The following is a 12,661-nucleotide window of genomic DNA, read 5'->3' as shown; positions in this document are numbered from 1 at the left end:
TACTCCGCCACTCTTGGCTTTTGTAGGGTGGTCGGCACTCTGCTCTCCCCAGTCTACTCTTGGCTTTAGTAGGGTGGTCGGCACTCTGCTCTCCCCAGTGTGTCAATGGAGAGCGCTGCTCAAATCGCTGAGTGCAATTTGTCAGCTTTGCGGTATTCAACTTAACACGTATGATGAAAGCACAAGCTTTCTGGGTTTTAAAAGTACTTATCAACCACAATACTCAATTTTTTACGTTTTCTTTTCTTCATCTCCCTTGCGACCCTTTCAGAAAAAATCACAATCAAGCATTTTTAAGACAAATCGATGCTCAAATTGAAAGCGATTGATGAGCGGAATGGGAGGTGCATCTTGTGTTGATAGCAAGCCCCACGCCTGATGGAGAGGTGTGTGGGTGGATTCATTTTATCTAATTAATTGGTGCAATTGTTATTTTTCAGATTTGTGAAGATTGAGTACACACTTGCACAACAGTCAACATTGCAGGACGGAAAAAGTCATTGCAAAATGTATAACAGAATTTCCGAAAAGCTTCCACAAAATCAAGTAGAAATCAGAAAAGAATGTCGGGAAATGCTGTATTATGTTGGTAGATTGTCTTTATTGATGTCAGTATAGTCACTTTAAATAATGCCACTTTAATGTTTACAAATCTTACATTAATAATCTCATGTGTGTGTATATATACTGTATTTTATACAATGTATTGCATCGTGCCTATGCCTCTCGGTCATCTCATCCATATATTTATATGTACATATTTTTATTAGATTACTTGTTAGATATTACTGCACTGTCGGAACGAGAAGACAAGCATTTCGCTACACTCGCATTAACATCTGCTAACCATGTGTGACCCGTACAATGGATTTGATAGTGACATGGGGATAATAAAGGATAACAGATGCTGTACACTGTTGTAATAATATAACATCACACTGCAGATAGACTGTAATGACAGCTGTCTTGTTTTGGTTGAGAAATATATTTTCGTTTGTTTTGCCTGACTTCTTTCCGTCGGAGGCCTGTAAAACATGCACAATGACTACGCTGGTACGACGCTCACGAACATTTCCTGCCCCATCTCTTAATCCAGACCAAACTCACTCGGAAAGTGGATACGTTTTTCCCGCTTGCTCTACGAGACCTCTCCATTTCCAATTATTTTCAGCCCTACAGGAAATCAGTTCCAGGTAACCTATTGCTAATTGTTATTATTTGTTTTAATGATGCTTGTAACACGGTCTGTAAACCAACGCGTTCCAGGATGAAACCGCACTGGTTTCCGCGGCCTGGTTTTGTTGTTCCCCCAGCTAGTTAGCTGTTAGCCAGTTAGCAACACATCTCCCGTCAAAACCCGTTTGTGTAGCTAGCTAGCTAACATGCTAACTTCATTTCAGGGTCACTGTTGAAGTGTGACTTCCATTTCATTGTTGTTGCAAATAAGAATTTGTTAACTGATTTGCCTAGTTAAATAAATAAAACAAATATTTGGTTTTGCTACTTAGGTAACCAGCTAGCAAAATTAGCAGGACTAAACTAACCGAAAATCAAACTCCTGCCAGAATTCAGCCCCCCCTAATGCGAAAACGCGCACGCACGCTCTTCTACATTTTCTTGCCTGCCGAAATCCGTGCGCATACATGCGAAGGGGGGAGATTTTCGGCACAACACCAGCTACCAGTTTATGCAAACGTCGAATCCCAATGCTTCAAACACATCTACAGTGATTTTGCGCAAAATGCTATTTAGCAACAGTTCAACCGTCAGCTACCATTTCTGTCAAGCCGTCCAGTCATACACTTTTATACATACGTTCGATCAATTCAACGAATGCATTGCCTCTGCAACGCAATGCTGAAAAGCAAACACAGTGTCCCATTGGAAATGAATGAATGTACTTCTGGTGCACCAAAATACAACGATACTGTTGGTGTGATAGAGGCGTAACACTTTTCCAAGCAAAGTAAGAATGAATATCGACCAAAGAAGCAAAATTCCATCAAAATAATAAAACACAGTTGTGAAACAGACAAGAATAAGGAAGTACTTCCGGGTCAAGGATCTTTTGGAATCCTTCAGAATAAGAGTCCCGTCATGGATATACTGACAAGATGCATGTCTCTCCGCCCTAATAATGGGAGTGGTTGTCCACTGGGAGTGGTTGTCCGGTGGGCTGTCTAGCTCCCCCCTATCCTTTCTTTGAATTGGTTGATACATCTCATTATTGTAATCCTTTAAAAAAAATATTTGATGAAGGTTGTTGACGCCAACCGCCTGTATTCAATGGAGAGAGAGATGGATCAAATCAAATGTTATTGGTCACATACACATGGTCAGCAGATGTTAATGCGAGTGTAGCGAAATGCTTGTGCTTGTAGTTCCGACCGAGCGGTAATATCTAACAAGTAATCGAACAATTTCACAACAACTACCCAATACACACACATCTAAAATCTATATAAAGGAGTGGAATAAGAATATCACTACATGTAAACATATGGAAAAGTCTATGTCGGCAGCAGCCTCTCTGTGCTAGTGATGGCTGTTTAACAGTCTGATGGCCTTGAGATAAAATGGATGTATGTCGGTAGCAGCCTCTGTGTTAACGATGGCTGTTTAACAGTCTGATGGCCTTGAGATAAATGGATGTATGTAGGGTAGCAGCCTCTCTGTGTTAGCGATGGCTGTTTAGCAGTCTGATGGCCTTGAGATCGAAGCTGTTTTTCAGTCTCTCGGTCCCAACTTTGATGCACCTGTACTGACCTCGCCTTCTGGATGGTAGCGGGGTGAACAAGCAGTGGCTTGGGTGGTTGTTGTCCTCGATGATCTTTTTGGCCTTCCTATGACATCGGGTGCTGGACGTGCCCTGGCGGGCAGGTAGTTTGCCCCCCCCCCCCGATGATGCCTTGTGCAACCACACCACCCTCCGGAGAGCCGTAGCGTCATGCCATGAATATGCATGGTTATCTCGAGACTCCAATGCTTTTTCTAAAAGTTGTGTGTCACGCATGTCACATGTCCTACTTATATCAGTACACTTGTAACGACTTAAGGATGACAAAACTTCTATTCGATCAAGTAAACCTTGTGTAGCAAATAAGCCATAACTTTTGTGTTGACCAAAATCGAAACTCATTTACCTCCAAACAAAAACTCCCTGCTTGGTGGGCGAAACAATGAGAAAACGGCACCTGCTGGAGGGAGACAGATTTTCAGCCGAGTTGAGCCTCTCTCTTCCTCTTCCTCTCTGGTTATACTTTGTAAATAAAAGTATTTCTATAAGATATTATGTGATTTATTTGTTTATTTTTTCCAGACTAAATGGTCAACAATGTGTTCTGTGAGTAGACCTATTAATTATTGTCCACAATTATCAATATATTTTATACTAGTTATCGTACAAAGAATAATTACAATATTTATATAAAATAGTTATTTGTTAATTTTTTCAAGTCTAAATGGTCAACAATGTGTCTTATTTGTTATTGCACCTTACACAATTATCTGTACGCAACTGAGTTTACACCCCCAGGAACACTTCTAGTTTCCAAATCCACTGAGTTTACACCCCAGGAACACTTCTAGTTTCCAAGTCAACTGAGTTTACACCCCCAGGAACACTTCTAGTTTCCAAATCCACTGAGTTTACACCCCCAGGAACACTTCTAGTCTCCAAATCCACTGAGTTTACACCCCCAGGAACACTTCTAGTTTCCAAATCCACTGAGTTTACACCCCCAGGAACACTTCTAGTTTCCAAGTCCACTGAGTTTACACCCCCAGGAACACTTCTAGTTTCCAAATCCACTGAGTTTACACCCCCAGGGACACTTCTAGTTTCCAAATCCACTGAGTTTACACCCCAGGGACACTTCTAGTTTCCAAATCCACTGAGTTTACACCCCCAGGGACACTTCTAGTTTCCAAATCCACTGAGTTTACACCCCCAGGGACACTTCTAGTTTCCAAATCCACTGAGTTTACACCCCAGGAACACTTCTAGTTTCCAAATCCACTGAGTTTACACCCCCAGGGACACTTCTAGTTTCCAAATCCACTGAGTTTACACCCCCAGGGACACTTCTAGTTTCCAAATCCACTGAGTTTACACCCCCAGGGGCACTTCTAGTTTCCAAATCCACTGAGTTTACACCCCCAGGAACACTTCTAGTTTCCAAATCCACTGAGTTTACACCCCCAGGAACACTTCTAGTTTCCAAATCCACTGAGTTTACACCCCCAGGAACACTTCTAGTTTCCAAATCCACTGAGTTTACACCCCCAGGAGCGTCTCTTTTTTCGTAATTGAATCGTAATTGGATATCACGAAATTGGGGACAGAAAGGGGGTAAAATACACACAAAAAAACAATTCTAAACAACTTTTAACAATTTCCACTGAAAATTATACAAACACAGTGCAGATTGACAGTTTTTGCTGTTTGGTGCTGTCCAATTTTCTGTGTAAATTGTTAAAATGAGTCCTTGTGCATGGAGTTGTAGGGTTTGTATTCATTGCTTGTTTAAGTTTGTACTCAACAGCCAGTGTTTTTCTTCATTTATTGCCTAATTTCTGACTGGCTGTTGCCGTCAATCCTATATTTTTTTATGGCAAAAACAGTTTCCTGCTGGACGGGATGTGTGTTTAGCTAGCTAAGATACATGTTTGTCATTTCTGAAGCTATACCACGATCAAGGTTTGTGAAAATCACCCTGAACTCTTTTGGTCTTCTCTTTTAGATCCACCTCTAGCCTACCATGTCTGAACCGGGTTCTGGTTGTGGTGTTCCAGCCCAGAGAAGCTCACAGCAGGGTCCAGAGTTGCTGCCAGTGAAGCTGGGGGACTCCAGTCAAACAGTGGAACTCAATGCGATTGTCAAGGAGGAGGGCGAGGAGAGAGAAATCAATGAGGGGGAGGAGGAAGAGCGAGAGGAGGACAGGGCCTCTGTTGACTCAGGTAAATTCAGGCTAACATCCTCTTTGGTTCAGAGGTAAACAACCCAAAATAACCATTGATTTTCTGGTTCATTAAGAAATTTAAACATGTGTTTTTGGTTGTTGAATAAAATGTTAATTCTGAATATTTAGGAAAGTTAGCTGGCTAACTCATTGATTCTGCTTTGTAGTATAACCCTTCTAAAACTGTTTGAATGATGTATGTGTAAGAAGGAAGGCGAGTGCCCCCCCCCCAAAAAAAATGTCTACCGACCATTGCGCAATGCATTGTAATTTGACAATGGAGGCATTATCTATGTGCAATGCAACAAGCCCCTTCCAAAGTATTTATTTTAATCCACTGTTGATCCTAATAAATGTGGAATCCTGCATTAACTTCCTGGTGACACATGGGGCAGTTTTGAGTAGCTTGGATGAATAAGGTGCCCAGAGTAAACTGCCTGCTACTCTGTCCCAGATGCTAATATATGCATATCATTACTCGTATTGGATAGAAAACACTGATGTTTCTAAAACTGTTTGAATGATGTCTGTGAGTATAACATAACTCATATAACATGTTAGGCGAAAACCTGAGAAAAATCCAACCAGGAAGTGGGAAATCTGAGGCTTGTAGTTTTTTTTAAAACTCAGTCCTTACTGTAGAAACAGTGGGATATTGGTTATATTGCACTTCCTAAGGCTTCCACTAGATGTCAACCGTATTTAGAAACTGGTTTGAGGATTCTACTATAAAGGAGGGGCTCATAGGAGCTGTTTGAGTCAGTGGTCTGGCAGAGTGCCTTGAGTGCCCTTTCCATTGCTTTTCGACAGACAAAGGAATTCTCCGGTTGGAACATTATTGAACATTTATGTTAAAAACATCCTAACAATTGATTCTATACTTAGTTTGGTGTGTTTCTACGACCTGTAATATAACTTTTTGAACTTTTCATCCGACATTCGGCTGGACCTGAATACGCGTTTGGATTTGTTTACCAACAAGAGCCGCTATTTGGACAGAAATGATGGACATTATCGAACAAATCAAACATTTATGGTGGAATTGGGATTCATGGGAGTGCATTCTGTTGAAGATCATCAAAGGTAAGTGAATATTTATAATGCTATTTCTGACTTCTGTTGAGTCCACAACATGGCGGATATCTGTATGGCTTGTTTTGTTGTCTGTGCGCTGTACTCAGATTATTGCGTATTATTGTGCTTTTTCCATCTGACACAGCGGTTTCATTAAGGAGAAGTATATCTCTAATTTCACATGTAACACTTGAATTTTCATCAACATTTATGATGAGTATTTCTGTAACTTGATGTGGCTCTCTGCAAAATCAATGCATGTTTTAGAACTATTGAACGTACCGCGCCAATGTAAAATGAGATTTTTTTAAAATAAATATGCACTTTCGCGAACAAAACATACATGTATTGTGTAACATGAAGTCCTATGAGTGTCATCTGATGAAGATCATCAAAGGTTAGTGATTAATTTTATCTATATTTCTGCTTTTTGTGACTGCTATCTTTGGCTGGAAACATGGCTGGATTTTTATGTGACTTGGTGATGACCTAACATAATCGTTTGTGGTGCTTTCGCTGTAAAGCATTTTTGAAATCAGTCACTGTGGCTGGATTAACGAGAATGTTATCTTTAAAATGGTGTTTGATACTTCTATGTTTGAGGAATTTTAATTATGAGATTTTTGTTGATTTGAATTTGGAGCCCTTCACTTTCACTGGCTGTTGGCGAGGTGGGACGCCAGTCCCACATATCTCATAGAGGTTAAGCTAAAATACGTTGTTCCTCTGTCTGTTGCTTACCCTATATCTGTTCATATTCTTACAGGAGAGATCCCCAACCCAGACTCAGTCAAGGAGCCCAGTTCCACAGCATCGAGACTATCTGGTTGTGGGAGTTACCCCTGTCCTCAATGTGGGAAGTGTTTCAGTCGAGCAGGAGACCTGAAGACTCATCAGAGATCGCACAGTGGAGAGAAGTATGCCAGTACTTTCAATGTGATTGTCAAAGAGGAGGAGGATGAAAATGAAATCTATGAGACGGTAAAGAGAGAAGTTAAGGAAGAGCAGGAACCTAGTGGTGTAGTTGACCCAGATACATCAAGACTATCTGGTCGTTGTCGATTCCCCTGTCATCAGTGTGGGAAGAGTTTCCGTTCCTCAGGTAATCTAAAGAATCATCAAAGAGTACACACTCGAGAGAAACCATTTCAATGTGCCACATGTGGGAAGAGGTTCCGTGAAAAATTCAACCTCACGGGACATGAGAAGGTACATAGTGGGGAGAAGCCTTACCACTGCACCCAGTGTGGGAAAAGCTTTAATCGTTCGGGAAGTCTTAAGGAACATCAAAGAGTACATACAGGGGAGAAGCCTTATCACTGTTCTCTTTGTCAGAAGAGTTTTAGTCAGCCAGGAAATCTTAGGAAACATCAGAGAATACATACAGGGAGAAGCCTTACCGTTGCTTTCTGTGTGGAAATAGTTTTGGTTTCGCTGGAAACCTAAAGAATCATCAGAGAGCACACTGTGGAGAGAAGCCTTACCACTGCTCTCAGTGTGGGAGGGATTCCCTCAACTAAAAAGTCTTAAAAGCCATCAGAAAATACATTTTGGAGAGACACCTGCCTGTACTTTCAATGTGATTGTCAAAGAGGAGGATGAGAAGGAAATGAGAGAAGTTGAAGAGGACAACAACAACAGTGGTATAGTTGACCCAGATATATCAAGACTGCCTGATCGTTACATCTGTCCTCAATGTGGAAAGAGTTTCAGTACCTCAAGTAATCTTAAGAATCATCAAAGAGTACACACTGGAGAGAAACCTTTTCTCTGCTCCCAATGTGGGAGGAGTTTCAGTGAGAAAGTAAACCTTAAGAGACACGAAAGAGTGCATAGTGGAGAGAAGCCTTACCACTGCACCACATGTGGGAAGAGCTTCAATCATTCAGGAAGCCTTACAAATCATCAGAGAATTCACACAGGGGAGAAACCTTTCCACTGCTCACTTTGCGGAAATAATTTCCGTTTTGCTGGAGACCTAAAGAATCATCAGAGATCACACAGTGGAGTGAAGCCTTACCACTGCTCTCAGTGTGGCGAGGGATTCACTCAGCTAAGAAGTCTAAAAAGTCATGAGAGAATATCCATTGGAGGGAAGCCTGCCTGTGCTTTCAATGTGATTGTCCAAGAAGAGAAAGAATTTGAGGGAGAGGAGAGTGATGTGAAATAAACGTGAAGTGAGGATACATAAGCTACCTATAGGTATTGATATTCACACCTATCCTTGCAATGGTGTCATGTACTGCACCATTTAGGGCTATCTTCATCTTCTTTTACTTCTATGAGTGTATTGGAAGTTCACAAATAGGCCATACTGGGGCTGAGTCTATATTTGTCTACACTGGGGCTGAGTCTATATATATATATAGTATATACTGGGGCTGAGTCTATATATAGTATATACTGGGGGCTGAGTCTATATATATATAGTATATACTGGGGCTGAGTCTATATAGGCCTGTATACTGGGGCTGAGTCTGTTTATAGTATATATTGGGGCTGAGTCTATATATAGTATATACTGGGGGCTGAGTCTATATAGGCCTGTATACTGGGGCTGAGTCTGTTTATAGTATATATTGGGGCTGAGTCTATATATAGTATATACTGGGGGCTGAGTCTATATATAGTATATACTGTGGGCTGAGTCTATATATAGTATATACTGGGGCTGAGTCTATATAGTATATACTGGGGGCTGAGTCTATATATAGTATATACTGGGGCTGAGTCTATATAGTATATACTGGGGGCTGAGTCTATATATAGTATATAATGGGGGCTGAGTCTATATATAGCATATACTGGGGCTGAATCTATATATAGTATATACTGGGGCTCAATGTCCCAAATGGGGCACTATTCCATCTATCTCTCATAGACTCCAGTAGAATTCAGTTGTGGATATTTTTTATACCTGATTAAACTCAGTAGAAGGGCTGGTTTGTATTGACATAAAATGTATTGTTATGTCATGATCTGGATGGAACCAGTGTTTTTTAGAATATTGTTCTGTTCCGGAACAGTATAGATCCCTTTCGTTGTCAGTTCTGGTTCTGTTCCTTGAAATTCCGGTTTTCTTTTCTGTTCCCTGAACTGGTTCCTAACCCCTGGTTTAGATTATTGTAAAGTATCCATTAATTAAATAATAAATGCTAACAAACTGTTATCTTCTTCTTCATTAAAGGTGGATGATGTTGGTAGATTGTCTTTATCCATGAAAAGTCAGTATTGTATCATGGTGATGATAAATCACAAGAATAAAAGATGCCAGACACTCACTGCATTGTTGGAATATTATAAACTGTCTGGTTTGAGCCCTGAATGCTGATTGGCTGACAGCTGTTGGTATATCAGACAGTATGACAAAACATGCATTTTTACTGCTCTAATTACATTGGTAACCAGTTTATAATAGCAATAAGGCACCTCAGGGGTTTGTGGTATATGGCCAATGTATCCAGGCAGTCCGCTTTCAGTCGTGCATAAGAACAGCCCTTAGCAGTGGTATATTGGCCATATACCACACCCCCTCTGGCCTTATTGCTTAAACATAAGAGGCTACTCTGGTGAATGTTTGATGAATGGAGAGTGGATTATCTACTTTACACACAATCTCTGCTCTACTTGTTCAGCTTCCCAGAGAGGAGGCTACAACGGAGAATATTTGTGATGAATAAAGAGTGGTGCTCGTTTTATGAAGTTAGATCAAAATACTGATTCAATTTAGGATCATAGGCTGAGTTTACACAGACAGCCAAGATCTGATGTGAAAAAAATGTCATGTGATTGGTCAAAAGACCAATGAATGAAGAAAAAAACCTCAATTGGGCAGCCGGTGTAAATGCAGCCATAATGACAGTATTCTATATTTATGCTCACCCTCTTTTTACATTTCTCAACATGATTTAAAAAAAATATAATTCTTCAAGTCTTAGATCTTGGGTTATGTACAGTGTTATTTTGAAGTAGCCTACAGTGTTGTGAATGATGTACAGAGAATGAATTTTAGAGCATAAAGCGTTAAAGAACTAGCCTGTTTTTTGTTTCAATAAAAGCACATTGCCTATTGCCCATAGTGGCTCGCGTTGTTGAGTTTTGACCGCATGGCATGAGAGAAAAATGCGATCATTCACAAAATCATTTAAAACAATCTCATTGGCCAACAAAAATAACAGCTGAAAGACTGTGCGAAACACGTTCCACATGTTGTACGCGAAAGTGGTTGGGAAATTGTTTCGCCCTCCATGTAACATTGCGCTTGGAACACAAGAGAAGGTCGACAATCAACAGTCACTTCGAATCAGCAAAGTATATGAGAATGTCAGAACAGTTCCCACAGCAGCGGCAGATCACCATGACTGAAGTGGTAGCAGGGAAGACTGTGGCAAGCGCTGAAAGAATCCAGGTGAGTGGCGTTTTACTCCAACCTTTACTCCGCTACTCTTAGCTTTAGTAGGGTGGTCGGCACTCTGCTCTCCCCAGTCTACGCTTGGCTTTAGTAGGGTGGTCGGCACTCTGCTCTCCCCAGTCTACTCTTGGCTTCAGTAGGGTGGTCGGCACTCTGCTCTCCCCAGTCTAACCTTGGCTTTAGTAGGGTGGTCGGCACTCTGCTCTCCCCAGTCTACTCTTGGCTTTAGTAGGGTGGTCGGCTCTCTGCTCTACCAGTCTAACCTTGGCTTTAGTAGGGTGGTCGGCACTCTGCTCTCCCCAGTCTACTCTTGGCTTTAGTAGGGTGGTCGGCACTCTGCTCTCCCCAGTCTAACCTTGGCTTTAGTAGGGTGGTCGGCACTCTGCTCTCCACAGTCTAACCTTGGCTTTAGTAGGGTGGTCGGCACTCTGCTCTCCCAGTCTACTCTTGGCTTTAGTAGGGTGGTCGGCACTCTGCTCTCCACAGTCTAACCTTGGCTTTAGTAGGGTGGTCGGCACTCTGCTCTCCACAGTCTAACCTTGGCTTTAGTAGGGTGGTCGGCACTCTGCTCTCCCAGTCTACTCTTGGCTTTAGTAGGGTGGTCGGCACTCTGCTCTCCCCAGTCTACTCTTGGCTTCAGTAGGGTGGTCGGCACTCTGCTCTCCCCAGTCTACTCTTGGCTTTAGTAGGGTGGTCGGCACTCTGCTCTCCCCAGTGTGTCTATGGAGAGCGCTGCTCAAAGCGCTGAGTGCAATTTGTCAGCTTTGCCCTATTAAACTTAATATGTATGACAAAAACACAATCTTTCTGGATTTAAAAATAAATGGTAATACCGTTTTAAAAGTACTTATCATCCACAATACTCTATTTTTACGTTTTCTTGTTCTTCATCTCCCTTTCAGAAAAATCACAATCAAGCATTTTGAAGACAACAAAAATCGATGCTCAAATTGAAAACGATTGATGAGCTTTGAATCTATTTGTTTTGTTTGAGAGAGAATGTGAGTGGGAATGGGATGTGCATCTTGTGTTGATAGCAAGCCCCAAGAGAATGATTGGCTACCTCGAGCAACATCTTGCAGGGAAGTGTCAGTGGCTATCATCTTTGATGAAACCCCAGATGTTGAAGGAAGACGTGTACTAAATATCGTCATGGCGCCACTTGAAAAGGATTCCTCGGGGAGAATGATTGGCTACCTCGCAGAGACAGTGTTTCTGGAGCAGTGGAAACCATTCAACCGTTTCCATGGCGGTGGTGAAATGTCTACAAGACTACAGTATCTCCAATGATGACGTCTTTGTCTTTGACACGGAGAGAGAGAGAAATGCTGCGTACATGAAGAAAGCCTACAAATACAGATGGAAATACAGGTATGATTTAAATCTACATGCAATTGCTTAAGTCATTGTCATAACATTGTAATTATGCCGTAATGTTATTTCATAGTCATATTTCCGATGTTCCTCTTTTTTTAAATTCTGTGTCATTCAAAGGTGTGTGGCCAAAGTGCACCGCAGTCTGTAGAGAAACTCCACGAGATGCTACAAGACCACGAGCCGGTTCACCACCAATTTCCGAAAAGCTTCCACAAAATCAAGCATTTTTGGAAGTAGAAATCAGAAAAGAATGTCGCGAAATCCTGTATTATGTTGGTAGATTGTCTTTATTGATGTCAGTATAGTCACTTTAAATAATGCCACTTTAATGTTTACATATCTTACATTACTCATCTCATATGTGTGTGTATATATACTGTATTTTATACAATGTATTGCATATGCCTCTCGGTCATCTCATCCATATATTTATAGGTACATATTCTTATTCAATCCCTTTAGATTTGTGTGTATTGGATAGTTGTTGTGGATTTTTTTAGATTACTTGTTAGATATTACTGCAATCTCGGAACGAGAAGACAAGCCTTTCGCTACACTCGCATTAACATCTGCTAACCATGTGTGACCCGTACAATGGATTTGATAGTGACATGGGGATAATAAAGGATAACAGATGCTGTACACTGTTGAAATAATATAACATCACACTGCAGATAGACTGTAATGACAGCTGTCTTGTTTTGGTTGAAATATCTATTTTCGTTTGTTTTGCCTGACTTCTTTCCGTCGGAGGCCTGTAAAACATGCACAATGACTACGCTGATACGACGCTTACGAACATTTCCCGCAGCATCTCGTAATCCAGACCAAACTCACT

The sequence above is a fragment of the Oncorhynchus masou genome, unplaced genomic scaffold (genome assembly GCF_036934945.1).
Source record: "Oncorhynchus masou masou isolate Uvic2021 unplaced genomic scaffold, UVic_Omas_1.1 unplaced_scaffold_1906, whole genome shotgun sequence".
Classification (NCBI taxonomy): domain Eukaryota; kingdom Metazoa; phylum Chordata; class Actinopteri; order Salmoniformes; family Salmonidae; genus Oncorhynchus; species Oncorhynchus masou.
The sequence above is the reverse complement of the archived record's forward strand: the minus strand, read 5'-3'. Positions refer to the sequence as shown.